Consider the following 13,347-nt stretch of genomic DNA (forward strand, 5'->3'; position numbering starts at 1 on the left):
TTTATTTGTGATTGTTTGTGTGCATACCACCACAGTCTCAGCAAGTTAAACTGTACATGATGGGCCGACCAGTCAAAACTTTTCAATGAAAATAAACAAACAAACAAACATACCAACAGTTCAATTAATAAACAAAACTGTGCCGGTATTGAGTGATGTAATCAAATCATTACTTTGATTGTTTATTCGTGTGTTGTGTATGTGCTTTCGTCTGTGTTTGTTTGATTTTTGTTTAGAGGATGGACTCTAAGCATATCCATACATATCCATATATATATATCGTTTCCTCCTCCTGGGTTCCCCACTGTAATCATGTCTTACGGAGATCCGTAGACCCTATAGAGTATAGACATAGTCAGGAACCCCTCGGTTCGCCATCAAAGGTCAATCAATAAACTACTTTCCTTTGTTTACATCGTGGGTGAACCAGGAGAGGTATGCGAGGCAACTTGATAAATTAAAGAGCATAAAGTGCATAACATCGAGGAAGAGAACAGCTTACATGTAGATTTGTTCTCTTCTTAATACAATGTTTTACTTTTTTATTCCTAGACATTACTCACCACGAAAGTACATTTGATGAATATGGGATTTCAGACGTTACTTGTAGGCCTCCCCCTTTTTTTATATTAAATTGATGTTCGTGTCATGACAGTGTACATAAATATTAAGTGCACAGTGTCATGGCGATGATCCACGGTGTAATGTCGTGTAATGTGATGTAGTGTGGGGTGATGTGATCTGCGGTGTGATGTGGCGTGATGTCATGTGATGTGATGTGATGATGTGATGTGATGTGATGTGATGTGATGTGATGTGATGTGATGTGATGTGATGTGATGTGATGTGATGTGATGTGATGTGGTGATGTGATGTGATGTGTTGTAGTGTGGTGTTGTGTGACTTAATGTGTTGTATTATTGTGATGTGGTGTTTGTGACGAGATGTGGCGTGGTATGTGATGTGGTGTAATGTGGTGTGGTGTGATGTGATGTGATGTGATGTGATGTGATGTGATGTGATGTGATATGATGTGATGTGATGTGATGTGATGTGATGTGATGTGATGTGATGTGATGTGATGTGATGTGATGTGATGTGATGTGATGTGATGTGATGTGATGTGATGTGATGTGATGTGATGTGATGTGATGTGATGTGATGTGATGTGATGTGATGTGATGCGATGTGATGTGATGTGATGTGATGTGTTGTGATGTGTTGTAGTGTGCTGTGGGGTGGCGTGGCATGATGTGGTATAGTGTGGTGTGTGCCTGCCTGCCTGCCTGCATGTATGTGCGGGCGTAGCGGATGTTTTATATATATATATATATATATATATATATATATATATATATATATACTTGTGTTGATTTCGCCTGACATCTATATTCTCATAGGTCTGACTGAGGGATTCTAAGAAATTGTGACACATTGCAGTCAACCCCGAATTCACTGATATGGCTATCATGGAACTAGGTATAGTGATGCGTGTTACGCAGCGTAGTGTACATGAGATTACTTGGCGCTTCTTTTTTTTTTTCTTCCCCGAAGAAACAGTTTCAATCTCAATACACTCGATGACACTGCTCCATTAATGTCCTAGAGCCGCTAAACACATTGGCGGCACTAGTCGTAATCGCGGGCAACAGCCGCTTATGTCATTGTGCCAATTACCGCTGCCTAGTAGCGATAATCAAACTGCTATCTTCTGCCGCACCTTTCGCTAGCAGTGTTGGCGACAATAAGCAACTGTTTTGAGGGTGGGTCGTACGGCGCTTTCACTTGAGTGTCGAAAAAAGGCTTCAATCTATCCCAGATAATGACAAGAGCAGACCTCAAAATTCAATAATGGAAGATCCATGATGGTAGGATAAAAATAATCATAAAGGTGTATGATAAGAGGAGAAATGAGCATGCCAAGGTCTCGGCCGCATCGACCCGTTTCAGAAAATAACCCGGTGAAGCTACTCTCCCGGGGCAACGGGTATGAGTAAGAAGAAAGTTGGATCAAAGTGATCGCCTGCTCGTCATTAGAGAGGTAGATCTAGTTCATCCCTCAGTGCTTATAATATGTTACTGCTCATCTCTGACTAACACTGACTTCATCTCAAACTGTTATTGAACTTGATTATCACAAGTATACAAGTGTGCGTCGTCTTCAAGAGTTTTCACTACAGTTAGAGAATATTACGCAAAAATATTTGCACATTGGGCCTGTATCTATAATGTACGTATATCATATCATGTTGACTTGTACGTGTCTATACGTTTTTGTAAGACAGAACAAGATTTGAATGGGTGCTGTATGTAAAACGAATGACGGGCCTTTGTTATCATACAATTTCGTGTGCTCGATCGTGGATAGGCATTTACATTAGCTTGTGTCGGATAATGATTACATACACAGATAAAACTTTACTACTTCTATAATTATTAGAAAATGTTATTTATTCAGCGCATAGATATTTGATGCAATGCGCAACGCTCGTAAAATATGCACAACATGCATGCATACCTTTACGTGCGTTAGTATTATTCACTCTCATTTGCTTTTCTTTCAAAGAGCTTCCAATGTCCTACATTTCTTCGTCTTCCATCGCTGAAGTGTGCACGTAGACGGAAAAGGGCTAAGCCACATAATCCTGGACGTCTCTGTCTATATTTGATCAGTGGCCGAATGTGCTATCCGGAACGTATCGAGTTATAGTTCTTCTGACGGCTTTAATTAATATTTATCGTCCAACGTATAATAACCTCACCTAAACTCCGCCCCATCAATCTTCAGACGGCTTTCATCGCTAGAGTCTCAAATCGGAACGAATTACGAAAAATATACGCCACGATTAAAACCAGTCAGGTCGAATATCCCTGCAGTGTATGTCTGTCCCTACGGCGTTTGTCTGTGATGAGCGATAAATCTAAGAAAATGGCTAAACGTCGGTAGTCTTGGACGTTGTGCTATGTAACTTCTATCTGCGGGCGAGCATCTAGCTGCAGAGTTTCGCAACTCTCAATCCGTTAAGCCGCACGTGGCCATGTGCCAAGTGACAAAAACTAACAACCATTAGGAATGTTTATAGGGAGGATGCGATGCGTCGTGGTGGAAGCCGAGGGAAGCCCTTGGAGCACTGTACATTCGAGCTTTGCCAGAGACGGGATGAATGCTGCGTAGACCGACAGGAGCATTTTAAACATTGGTAATTCCCCGGCTTTCATCAGGCGAAGATTCCCTGGTACTCGGGGCAAATTGGGTGTCTGTTGGCGCCAGTTGACGGGTACCTGTTTGCTCTCCTTGCATTTCTACAGCAGTGGGAAAGAATAGTTGGCCTTCAATATAATCAGATTTTTTTTTTGTCATGTGCATTCATGTCAAGTTTTATAACGCACATAATCACAGATCTCAGCTCCTCTCCCCCCACCACAAAAAAAAAAAGTTTTTAAAAAATGAAGCATCCACCCAATAAAAGCTATTTCATTCATTTTTCAAAAAGTATTTAAGACATTGTGAACCTCAGTGAAGGTAAATAGAATGTCGAGTCTGATGAGTTGTTTTGTACACCGAAGGGGACAGGACATGTCCTTCCAAGACAACATACGTTGCCATCCATAAGGCTGCGTTCACATAGAAGTATTCGCTATTCGCTATTCGCTATTCGCTATTTGCTATCCGCTATTCGGGCACCGAGTACACCATCACCCGCACCGTCAACTCACCATCCCATGCAGTGAGGATTTCTTCCTCCTACATCCCAGCAAATCTTATTAACAATTTCTAAACTGCATCAGAATGTCGGTCTACATGCTTATTTTTGCTAAAGGGCAAATCCAGACCAAAAGTGTCATTATTTCATAAACGAGAGACGGTATACGCTGCAAGAAAATCGAACAAGCTCGATTCCCACTTTGCTATACTATTCGCAGCTATTCGGTACTTTCGAATAGTGCCCTCTTATGTGAACTGATGTGAGGAAATCCTATCGTTCGATTCAAGCTATTCGCGTGCCCTCGAAAAACGAGCCCGAATACCCGAATAGTATACTTCTATGTGAACGCAGCCTTAAGGACACATTGTCTTAGAATAATGCAACGAATCAAACAGTTGCTTTTGCTGGAAAAGGAATGAGGTGATTACGATGAGATGAGAATATACGATAGGAGAAGATACAAACATGATAAGACTAATTCTGCCCTCTCGTTTCTCCACACTGAATTCAGTGTATACTCTCACTTTGTCATTCTGACCCCTCCCCCCCCCCCATTTCTTCGCCGTTGCGTTCACTCAACACTCCCCTCTCTCACGATGCGATGCGGAAAGTTTCTTGTAACAGTCGTTCACACCATCTTTAATCCAGACGCCATCCCCTTCGTACCTAGGCTACATTCACCCTGTATTCCCTCTGCTTCACACTGCGTCCAGTCCGTGACGCCACTCTTGCCAAGTCTCCGGTGCCATTTCTTCACACCGCTTTGTAACTATACGGTACACCATCTCCTTTCAATTTAACATTAATCTGTGCTCAATTCATTTCTTTTAATACTACACACTTTGTCCGTCGTCGCACACCTTCATACAATCTTCAGTCTGTACTCCTTCGTTTTCATTGTGCCTATAGTCTGCACCTCCACTTCACTACTCTGCATTGCACTATATGTCGGCACCGGCTCCTTTCACACATCATTTCCTATCAATTATCCCTTCTTCACATAACACAACGCGTAGTTCAGTCTGCACTCCAGCTTCTTCACACTGCGTTCAGTCTGGACTTTCGCTTCTTCACAGTATTCTGTCTGTACTCCCGCCTCTTCACATTACGTCCAGTGTGTACTCCCGCTTCTTCATACAGGGTTCAGTTTGTACTCCCTGCTCTACACACTGCGTTCAGTCTGTACTCCCGCTCCTTGACACTGCGGTCAGTCTGTACTCCCGCTCCTTCACACTGCATTCAGTCTGTACTTCCGCTTCATCTTCACACCGCGTTCAGTATGACTCTCGCTTCTTGACACTGCTTTCAGTCTGTACTCCTGCTTCTTGACACTGCGTTCAGTCTGTACTCCGCCTCTTCCCATATCACTGCGTTCAGTCTGTACTCGCGTTTGACACTGCGCGTTCAGTCTGTACTCCCGCTTCCTCACACATCGTTCAGACTGCAGTCTGCTTCTTCACACTGCGTTCAGTCTGTACTCCTGCTTCCTCACAAAGCGTTCAGTCTGTAAATATATACACTCCGCTTCTTCACACTGCGTTCAGTCTGTACTCCCGCTTCTTCACACTGCGTTCAGTATGTACTCCCGCTTCTTCACACTGCGTTCAGTCTGTACTCCTGCTTCCTCACAAAGCGTTCAGTCTGTAAATATATACACTCCGCTTCTTCACACTGCGTTCAGTCTGTACTCCCGCTTCTTCACACTGCGTTCAGTATGTACTCCCGCTTCTTCACACTGCGTTCAGTCTGTACTCCTGCTTCCTCACAAAGCGTTCAGTCTGTAAATATATACACTCCGCTTCTTCACACTGCGTTCAGTCTGTACTCCCGCTTCTTCACACTGCGTTCAGTCTGCACTCTGGTTCTTCACACTGCGTTCAGTTCTGTACTCGCGCTTCCTGACATAGCGTTCAGTCTGTACTCCCGCTTCTTCACACTGCGTTCAGTCTGCACTCTGCTTCTTCACACTGCGTTCAGTCTGTACTCCCTCTAGTTCACATCGCATTCGGCCTTTACCATCCACTCTTCTCACTGCCTTTTATATAGTCTGTATATTCCCCCCTTTTCACACTATATTTTCATACTGAGTTTATAGACGAAGCTATCAATTACCAAAACAATGAAGAGCATAACACAAACAAGCTTGTTCAGTCTTTGGTTTTTTTTTAGCACTTTGTTTGAAGAATCGCTGACAAAAACAAACTCAGTTCACTTCAATCCAGGTTTAGACAATTTCATGCAAATTATTTTCATTTGTTTTTTCTTCAACGGAACATAACATAGTTTAAGAAAATTACAAGTTATCTAGTATGCAGTGGTAGACTGTATGATGAAAATTAGAGGTAACAAATTAAAAACATTTGTACATAGTTTCAAACCAAATCTGTTGCATCATTACAAAGTTTAGATAACTAGTGTTAATTTGGTAAGAAAAATTCCAAATAGATAAAGCGGGACTGTCTTTCCAACTAAAACGATCGTATATGTTTCATATCTTCTTCTTCTGATTGTTTCGCATGACTGCAAGAAAATTTCATAGTTTGTACTTTTGCTCAGTCGTTTTATTAGAGATTGTCATTACAGACATCGAGGACGAGATTTCCAGGTTTCTTTTATTCTAAGCGTCATAATACAGCAGCATTCAGGAATTTAAAAAAAAAAACATTATACATACCAAATTATATTATCGGATGGACCAACGTTTACGGAAATGACGCGAATAATGACAATGGTGATAATGATGACGAAATCAACGACGGCTTAAGGTACCCGTTTTGAGAAGGTATTTCCCAGTGAACACGGAGTTATAGCGCTGACGGGGGATAGCCATGCCGTGTTGACGTGACAGGTCCCAGATTTCGTCACAGACCTGGTGTGTGAATACCAACCTGTCCTATACCTGTCCGTATCAGCTCTCCCGACTGACACTCGTGCTCAATCGCTTTAAGCCCAGGGTATACTCCTAGTATTACCGAAACCAAGCCAAAATAAATGAACACGGCTTGTTAGAAACCATGGGCGTCGGGTTTCCCCCATTTACCCGCGATCGATCGGGCGATAACTCGCGCGAAAGTGCAACAGACGGGGTGAAATAATACATCCCGCTTTTTAGCAATTTCCATATTTTCCTCCCACCTATACTCCCTCCCCCTCCACACACACACACACACACACACACACACACACACACCCTCCAATCTCGCCGATGCACGGCCAAGGCAAGCCAAGTTGAAATCTAGTTGATATCAAATATTCAGCTCCCGAAGGTTGAAAAATATTTTAACATTTCATCGCATTCTCTTGGCTGAAAGGGAGGGCGAGCTTCATCTTCTCTCTGTTCCTACAGACAAGCTGGTTTCTGCGTGGGAAATACAGTTCGTCTTTCATTTAAAACATCCTCGTACTTCTCTGACCATAATCGCGACGCTCCGCTCTTCGGAAAATGAATCTATCTCGACACTGGAGCAGTAGCGATTTGCCGCCGATAGAATTTCATGTCGATCGATAAAACTCCATGTCGTCCAGGTAGGAAAATTATCCGCTGGAGAATATTTTAAATCGACCGGGCAATCGTTCGGCTGCAGACCTTTCACATCATCGCGACATATTGACTTTTTCGAATCATTTCGGAATTAGAGAATGAAAGTGGATTTTGCGATTTTTCCAAAGTGACATCTGACTTTTCTATATCGATTTTTTTACAAAAAATCTCATTTCATTTCATCTCATCCAGAGATCTCATCTCATTAATTTGCAATCATATTCAATCATGTACATTTTAAAAGAGAACTAATAACCGAACAAAGCCGAAAATGACAGTCATGATCTGTACACTCGGCAAGACAAAATGTCATCATGCCGCCAATTAATCAAATTGTATTAAAAAGAAAACAAACCAACAGAAAACCAAACGTGCTTACAATAAATGGCGGGAACGTGCAATATATGGGTTGGCATTTGTATATGTATAGCGATACTCAATTTTCATGTATATGGCGATGTATAATTTCTGATTTATTCTGTGTTATGTTTTGTTGAAAAAAAAAATGAGAATGAAAATAAATCAATTTAATGTTACAATGTTGCACAGGAAATCAATATCCACTCGACTGAAAGGTTGAGATGGTTAGTTACTGTCATTTTGACTTTATTCAGTATATTTTACAAATACTCCAAGGTGAACTACAAATATCTTAATAATTCAAAACAGGTATGGTTGCAGAGAGACTAGGGCACAAATCTGTATACCAATATGTAGGCGGTCAAAATGAAACAAATAGTAGTTGAACCCTAATAGGAATAGAGATAAATAAGAAAAAAACAAGATTATCAGAATCAACTGCATGTTTGCGTCTGTCCAGGTGGATGAGAAGAAATAATGGAGGAATAGACCAAAGGGCATAATGTCATCCATTACATTCAAGGACTTCGTTAAAACGGATTAAAAGTGTTGCCCCATTATCATGCTTTCATATTCTACTAAAAAAGATTATTATTTCTTTAAAGAAACATGAATATAATCGAATAGCGTAGCGAAAACTTTAGAAAATTTGCTAGTTATCCACCATGGCAGATTCGATGAATATTAAGTGAGCCAGCTTGCATGGTGTTCTATGGCAACCTTGAAATACAGCCATTATCTTATCAATGGGACTTCATGTGCTTCGAACTAAAAAAAAAAGAGAAAAACATACACAATACAAAAACAAAAACAAGATAGTTCAGACTTCTATTTCTTGCGTATCTGTGGTGCAATTCTTGCGTCCAAGAGCACTTGTATCATTTTTCATTAATCATTTCCTTCAGATAATTTTTCTATATAGAATAAAGCCGTCAGGAAAATAATCACAAGTAACAATATAGTGGATCTTAATCAAATAGAACTAAGAAGCTACTTTGACTTGGCACAGAAGACTCTCTTTGTGTGTCCGCTGAGCGCAATGCTGGATGACGGATAGTCATTCTAACGTTCATAACCTTGAAGATATTCATTAGGTTCAATTCAAACCTACACTACTCGTTGGCTTTCATTTTGCCTCGTCCACAGAATAAAGATTCTCATTTGAGCTACCTGCATCTGATATATGTGATGAATCTATAAACGCCTTTTACTAGTGATCATGTTTTATCATCTTACATTTTACAACCTAAATACAATATGGAAGCCTGTGAAGCATGCTCATGAAGCTGAACACGGGGGGAAAAAATCAAATTCTGACGACACAGAACACGACCGACAGCTCGTACTTGGCCGCCGTTTGATAAAGGTTGCGAGTGTGCAAGAAAATGGGATAAGAACGAACTGGTACCAATCAATACCGACCCCCATGAGGGTCACCCCTGGGCTCCAACGCAACGCCGCTGTGATACAAAATGGCGGCTGTATGTAGGCCTACGTCTCAGCATTTTGTTTCTTCCTTCCTCCATCCGAATATATGTGATTCACTTTATAGTAGCACTATATGTTGCGTGGAAGTCATTGTTCGAATTTTATTATACGAAATAATTCAATGCATTGTAGCATCCAAGTTAGCCTGATTATACCATTTTAATTTTCAACAATTTTTTTTTTCAGTAGGCTATTTGTCTTGAAATTTATAAGTTGTATCACTGTTCGTAGTTTGCTGTTCATTGCAATGTTGTGCTATTATGTGTATTCAAATGATGTAAGCATATGTGTTGGAAATGAAATACATTTGTAAAACGAAATGAAATGAAATGAATCTACAAAATACACATCTATCAGTCACATAATGACGTCAAAACTCAATTAAATAGGCTTTGTACCAGGCAAATGGTGTTGTTATTACTCGTACACAATTTTTCTGTTCTATTGCTGATTTTCACATCGATTTTTGCAATTGCTTGCATTATCTCAAATGAACAAAATGAACTGATAGAGTCGTTTCATCATCTATCCATTTCAAACAATCTCTTCAAATGAATTTATAGACACTATACGTGGTGTTGAACCAGCACAATGATTCATTAAATTGTTTTGTCATCTAGATTAGATATAGTAATGAAGAGGACTGTCGGATATCAAACCGTTTTTAGGCCCTGATGTGTAATGACCTTGGGAAACGCAAGACAACGAATACATTTACAAGAACTTTTAGTTGCAGTGCATGAAATCAGGTTGGCTTTCATGCAGTCAGTAATATTCGACGAACAAAATGTTGCTTGTTTCATCAATTACCTGCCAAAAAAAGAAGAAGAAGAAAATCCCCATTAATTTTCTTGTGTTTTGACAGAAAATCAATAAGATTTAGCTGTGTTTCTCTTGTCAAATCATTATAGTATTGTCATTTCCGTGGTAACGATAACAACTACAAGAAGGAAGGGGTTGTAGTAAAATGTAATTTTGTAAAATTGCTGCGTATGAACTAGCGAAGTGTAATTTGTTTTAGCTTATGGTGTTTTGAATATGTTTGAATTGGTTGTCAATCCTTCCCTATATTACACTACAAAAACATTGGTGTTAAATTCAACACCATGGGTGTTAAATCTGGTGATATTTTAGACACTGCGCTGGTGTTAATTCAATAATGACACCGCATGGCGTTGATTTGATATTGCTGGTGTTAATGTCAATGGTATAACACCCGTCCAGCTTCAATAGGAGACCACACCAACTGGTGTTACTGTGGTGTAAATGTGTTTACACATTTTTTCAGAAATCAAGTACTTTATCGGAAAATTCTTCATTGTCTTGTTGAAGTTCAAAATCAACAAGAAGTGTAGTAACTAAGAAACTCTTCAGAAAACAATTTTATATTTTGAAATGACACCCGGAGGTGTTAATCTAACACCATAAATGAGCACCGGAAATTTAACGCCAGCTCGGTGTTTCATATTTAACACTGGACTTTTTGCAGTGTACCTTCAAATTTCATTTAAAGACGTGAAGAAAATTTTGCATCAAAACAGCATGTGTGAAATTAAGTATCTTTGCAACTTTCTTGTCTGTTGATGAGGAGTGATTTTCTTTATTTTTCTCTCTTTTTTGCATATTTCGTTCATCCTCCGAGCTCTTAAAGCGTATATTTGAGGATAATATACGCATGACGTTGAGCAGGACACGAACTCTTATGTTATGATGCAAAGATATCATCGATCTTTGATACAATTATGTTTCCTTCTTTTGTGAGAATCTCAAAATGAATTGCCCATGAGGAGACAGAATCTGTTTTTAACACTGTCCTGCTTTTTAAACAGACATAAATGTACTTCATATTTTCTACTCATTTCTCCCTTCTTTTTTTAATGATGAAGACTGCGATTAGCGTGCAGTTGATAAGGATCGCGTTGCAGCAGACACATCAAAGATAATAATCCGCTCCGTTCCATATATTATTTCCTGTGTTATTTCTCACCCTGGTCGAGAAAGATTCCTGGCTGTGTTGTGAGTCAAAACAGAAGTACACTTATCTCGCAAGATGGAACATATTCCCATCATCGTCGTCATCTCTGGCATTTTTTTTCCTCTATCTCTCACTCGAATACAGTGAAGCCGAGAATTCTACAACGGCAATTAAAATGGGCCATCTGAAAACACTCTTCGGGGCTTGCCGACGCAGTCGTGTTTGCGAGAGAAATTTAGTTAACCCGAAACTCTCCTGCACTTTGTCAGTATCTGATTCAAGCGAGTTAACAGACCTCTCTCTCTCTCTCTTTCTTTTTTTTTCTTTCGCTTCCCTTTGTCTCTCTCTCTCTCTCTCTCTCTCTCTCTCTCTCTCTCTCATCTTTCGAAATGCCCCAATTTTCGTTAGATCTGCTCGTTGTTCAAATTATTCTAGTTGTATTTGATGCTTTTTGCTCTAAATTTCCGTTAAACATTCACAGTAACATCTAGATTTTGCACGACTGTCGTAATTACCGTAAGCCCAATGATGACACAGAATGGACAAATGAACACAAATACACGCACACATACACTCAAAATGTGATTCGTCACAGAGCTACTTTGGTGATTAAAAGTAATTGACAAGCGCGTGGAAAGACTAGTGCATATAGTCTGAAGGTACATTTGGTGAAAGAAGGACATAATAAATTCAATTAATTATGAACTATGATATAGTATGCATTTATAATGATTAATAAATTACACTGATGAAGGAACACACCGACAAACTATGCAGCTCATGCCGTGGTGCAGGTGCCTTAAAAGAAATGAAGATAAAATTAATGTTGATGAAGAAAACAGGGAATTTTGTTCTATGTGCGGACACCACAGCACACCCACACACACACACACACACACACACACACACACACACACACACACACACACACACACACACACACACACACACACACACCTACGCATATTGACGGTAACCAGCAGATTTTTTGACGTATAAGCACACGCACACAGGACACACTTGCAGAAATATTGACATCGTTTATACAGACAAATTTGACGTACAAGTACATGCAAACATAGGCACACGCGGAAACACTGTCACACAATAGGCCTATACAGGCAACATGACTCTTCTTTTATAGGCATTTTATTATTTGAGTGAAAATGTTTGTCATAAGACGCTAATATTTAAACTTATCTTATTAGATTATGTCATCGATTTTATTGTTGTTTTCTTTTCTTTTATAACAAGTCATTATATTTATTAGGCCTACGTAATACTGAACCTTTATACTGTGGAAGAATTTGAATTTGGGAATTATTTTGGTCTTCAATTTGATGATATTTTCAAAACAAAAACACATACAAAAAGATATATCTGAATACATAATATGCTGTATGAAAGTACTTTTTTTTTAAATCTTGTGATATATGTATATGTTATATCTTACTTAAGGTTTGTATCTTGAAAATGTACACAGCCATAATTGAAATTGGTCTCATAACAAATGGAATAAAAAGAAATCAGCTCCAATAAACCGATCTTGGCTGAATACCTTCTCCTAAGGTTTTGAAAACTACTGCTAGTTTCTGCTTTCCACAATATATATGGAGATCTTATACTGATCCTGCATGTGGTCAGTTGAGAATGATAAGGGCGTTAAGTTGCCACCTAGCTCTCAACGAAGTAATGGTAATCGTTCAAAAGTTCTGCACATACAATTATAGAAACAATATAGGCGCGTCATTGACAACAAACGTCAGAACCGACGTTGAGGTAATGCAGAAGGGTCGCCTATAGGAGCCCCGAGAACGAGAATTTCTTCAATATTTTAAAACCAATGAAGTGAAAATATGATAACTTCATTTACAATTTGAGGAGGGTGTTCCAGGTTCAAGTATGCCATACATATCGAATTACAGTCTGTTGTTGCTTTCAACGACTGTTTTAGAATGTAATAAAAAGTGCTATCAAAATCGCAAGGAGACGCCAAATTCATCTTTCCCCATGTCAGTAAACTAAGATTCATGTTGCAAACGGGCAGCAAACGTTGTGTTGATTCATTTCGAAATGGCACCTTTACAGTGTTTCATTAGTAGAAAGTGAAACATTAGTGACATAGATATGGGCCTAAGTACACTAAGTAACATAATTTGATGAAAGTGCCTTCTGCCGTGTTAAGTCAGACGGTGTAGGAAAAGGTATATCCAGTCAATTTTGTTTACTATTTGATGGTTGAGTCGCTTCTTGCTAGAGCATTGTGTGTCTCTTAC

This window comes from Diadema antillarum, unplaced genomic scaffold (assembly GCF_040938485.1).
Source record: "Diadema antillarum isolate AM-2024a unplaced genomic scaffold, OU_Dant_1.0 seq00000057_RagTag, whole genome shotgun sequence".
NCBI classification, from domain to species: Eukaryota; Metazoa; Echinodermata; class Echinoidea; order Diadematoida; family Diadematidae; genus Diadema; species Diadema antillarum.